Source organism: Camellia sinensis, unplaced genomic scaffold, assembly GCF_055761805.1.
Source record: "Camellia sinensis isolate YWXY unplaced genomic scaffold, ASM5576180v1 Unanchor4, whole genome shotgun sequence".
Taxonomy (NCBI): Eukaryota; Viridiplantae; Streptophyta; class Magnoliopsida; order Ericales; family Theaceae; genus Camellia; species Camellia sinensis.
In genome coordinates, this window is record NW_028129277.1 from 16,335,841 (window position 1) to 16,340,000 (window position 4,160).

Genomic DNA, 4,160 nt, shown 5'->3' on the forward strand with positions numbered 1-4,160 from the left:
CAAGGCCAGCAGCATGCCATGCCACGGCCAAGGCAGGCCTGCCAAAGCCAGCAGCATGCCATGCCAAGGCCAAGGCCAGCCGCATGCCATGCCAAGGCCAAGGCCAGCAGCATGCCATGCCACGGCCAAGGCTGCCAGCCAAAGCCAGCAGCATGCCATGCCAAGGCCTAGGCCAGCAGCATACCATGCCAAGGCCTAGGCCAGCAGCATGCCATGCCACGGCCAAGGCAGCCCAGCCAAAGCCAGCAGCATGCCATGCCAAGGCCTAGGCCAGCAGCATGCCATGCCACGGCCAAGGCAGCCCAGCCAAAGCCAGCAGCATGCCATGCCAAGGCCAAGGCCAGCAGCATGCCATGCCACGGCCAAGGCAGCCCAGCCAAAGCCAGCAGCATGCCATGCCAAGGCCAAGGCCAGCAGCATGCCATGCCACGGCCAAGGCAGCCCAGCCAAAGCCAGCAGCATGCCATGCCAAGGCCTAGGCCAGCAGCATGCCATGCCACGGCCAAGGCAGGCCAGCCAAAGCCAACAGCATGGCATGCCAAGGCCAAGGCCAGCAGCATGCCATGCCACGGCCAAGGCAGCCCAGCCAAAGCCAGCAGCATGCCATGCCAAGGCCTAGGCCAGCAGCATGCCATGCCACGGCCAAGGCAGGCCAGCCAAAGCGAGCAGCATGCCATGCCAAGGCCAAGGCCAGCAGCATGCCATGCCACGGCCAAGGCAGCCCAACCAAAGCCAGCAGCATGCCATGCCAAGGCTTAGGCCAGCAGCATGCCATGCCACGGCCAAGGCAGGCCAGCCAAAGCCAGCAGCATGCCATGCCAAGGCCTAGGCCACCAGCATGCCATGCCACGGCCAAGGCAGCCCAGCCAAAGCCAGCAGCATGCCATGCCAAGGCCAAGGCCAGCAGCATGCCATGCCACGGCCAAGGCAGCCCAGCCAAAGCCAGCAGCATGCCATGCGAAGGCCTAGGCCAGCAGCATGCCATGCGAAGGCCTAGGCCAGCAGCATGCCATGCCACGGCCAACGCAGGCCAGCCAAAGCCAGCAGCATGCCATGCCAAGGCCTAGGCCAGCAGCATGCCATGCCACGGCCAAGGCAGCCCAGCCAAAGCCAGCAGCATGCCATATCAAGGCCAAGGGCAGCAGCATGCCATGCCACGGCCAAGGCAGCCCAGCCAAAGCCAGCAGCATGCCATGCCATGGCCTAGGCCAGCAGCATGCCATGCCACGGCCAAGGCAGGCCAGCCAAAGCCAGCAGCATGCCATGCCAAGGCCAAGGCAGCCCAGCCAAAGCCAGCAGCATGCCATGCCAAGGCCTAGGCCAGCAGCATGCCATGCCACGGCCAAGGCAGCCCAGCCAAAGCCAGCAGCATGCCATATCAAGGCCAAGGCCAGCAGCATGCCATGCCACGGCCAAGGCAGCCCAGCCAAAGCCAGCAGCATGCCATGCCATGCCTAGGCCAGCAGCATGCCATGCCACGGCCAAGGCAGGCCAGCCAAAGCCAGCAGCATGCCATGCCAAGGCCTAGGCCAGCAGCATGCCATGCCACGGCCAAGGCAGGCCAGCCAAAGCCAGCAGCATGCCATGCCAAGGCCAAGGCCAGCAGCATGCCATGCCACGGCCAAGGCAGGCCAGCCAAAGCCAGCAGCATGCCATGCCAAGGCCAAGGCCAGCAGCATGCCATGCCACGGCCAAGGCAGCCCAGCCAAAGCCAGCAGCATGCCATGCCAAGGCCTAGGCCAGCAGCATGCCATGCCACGGCCAAGGCAGCCCAGCCAAAGCCAGCAGCATGCCATGCCACGGCCAAGGCAGCCCAGCCAAAGCCAGCAGCATGCCATGCCAAGGCCAAGGCCAAGGCCAGCAGCATGCCATGCCATGCCACGGCCAAGGCCAAGGCCGAGGCAGCCCATCCGAAGCCAGCAACATTCCATGGCAAGGCCAACGCAGCCCAGCCAAAGCCGGCGGCATGCCATGCCAAGGCCAAGGCCAGCCGCATGTCTTGCCACGGCCTTGTCCCGCAGCGTGGCGTGCCTTGGCCTTGGGCTAGAACATCGCATGCCACGCCCTTGGCAAGCAATCCTGTCCCTCGTGTAATTGCCATTTGGTTTGGCTTTGACTTACGTATATGTTGCCCTGCGAAATGCTTGTCCCTCGGGTAATAGCCGGTTTGGTTGCCTTTGACTTGCGAACACGTTGCTAGTGCTTTCCCCAGTGGAAGCTTGTTGGGAAAAGTATGTCCCTCGGAAGTTGCCTGTTGCGTTTGTTATTTGCATTCGAGCTATCCGATGCTTGCTGGGTTTCTCTAAGAGTTTTTGCACGTTCGTCGGGCTTTTTAATTATTTATTTACTCATAAAAATTATAATAAAATAAATTAAAAATAAAAAAATAATTAAAAAAATTACTATAATTACTAGTGCCTCATCTTATAATTGTTGGAATTTTTCTAGAATTTTTTGAGTATTTTTAGTAATTTTTATTATTTTTTAAGTATTAAAATTGAAATAAATTAAAATAAAATATTCCGGTGGCCAAATATTTTTTTATAATTTTTTTTATGGTGTATTAAATTATTTCATACAACTTTCATGTTGAAAGTTTTGGCAAAAAACCATTACTTTTTAAAAAAACCCCATTATGACTCCTCGAACATGCTTGATGTTTCCTCCTGCCAGATTGAAAAGGGCTTAACAGGCTATTATAAGGGGGGGGCACCTCCCTTAAGGCTGGCCAGCATGGCCAGGCCACAGGCCACGCCTATGCCTAGGCGGGCGCTTGGCACATGCCATCGCTTGGCTTGTGGCATTGGCTTGTGGCATCGAAACTACATAGCCAAGCACGGGATGCGTCGAGTGGCGGCCCGCGGCGGTGGCGGTGGCACGTTGGCCTAGGGCAGCATGCCATGCCACAGCCTTGGCCAGCAACATGGCATGCCAAAGCCTTGGCCAGCAGCATGCCATGCCCTGGCCTTGGCAAGCATGTCATGCCACGGCCTTGGCCAGCAGCATGCCATGCCACGACCTTGGCCAGCAGCATGCCATGCCCCGGCCTTGGCCAGCATGTCATGCCACGGCCTTGGCCAGCAGCATGCCATGCCACAGCCTTGGCCAGCAGCATGCCATGCCACAGCCTTGGCCAGCAACATGGCATGCCAAAGCCTTGGCCAGCAGCACGCCATGCCCCGGCCTTGGCAACCTTGCCAAGCCACGGCCATGGCCAGCAGCGTGCTATGCCCCGGCCTTGGCCAGCAGCGTGCCATGCCACGACCTTGGCCAGCAGCTTGCCATGCCCCGGCCTTGGCCAGCATGTCATGCCACGGCCTTGGCCAGCAGCATGCCATGCCACGGCCTTGGCCAGCAACATGGCATGCCGCGGCCTTGGCCGGCAGCATGCCATGCCGCGGCCTTGGCCGGCAGCATGGCAAGCCCAAGCCTTGGTCAGCAGCAGCATGCCATGCCAACGCCTTGGCCAGCAGCATGCCTTGCCACGGCCTCGGCCATCAGCATGCCTTGCCACGGCCTCGGCCATCAGCATGCCTTGCCACGGCCTCGGCCATCAGCATGCCTTGCCACGGCCTTGTCCAGCAGCATGGCATGCCCGGCCTTGGCCAGCAGCATGTCATGCCACGGCCTTGGCAAGCATGCCAAGCCACGGCCTTGGCAAGCATGCCATGTCCCTCGGGTAATTGTACAAGTTGCCTTGCGAAATGCATGTCCCTCGGTTAAATTGCCATTTGGTTGGCTTTGGCGTGCGAACGAGTTGCCTGTGCTTTCCTTGTGGAAGCTTGTTGCGAGAAGTATGTCCCTCGAAAGTTGCCTGTTGCGTTTGTTATTTGCATTCGCGCTAACCGGTGCTTGCTCGGCCTCTCTAAATGTTTTCGCGCGTTCGTCGGGCTTCTTGGTCCTTCGGGGGGTGATTCGTTTTGGGGGGCTGGTGCACAGTGTACGTCGTGGCGCGTGAGTTGTGTTCGGTTTGTGCGAGTTGGACGGATCCCTGCCTGTGCAGCGAACTCCACTGGTGCATTCCTCCATGTCCCTCGGGTTGTCTTCGACTCGCCTTCGGGTTGCTTGCGCTTCCCTAGTGGAAGGTGCCTTGCGAAAAGCGTGTCCCTCGGGTAATTGCCATTTGGTTGGCTTTGACGTTCGAACGAGTTGCCTATGCT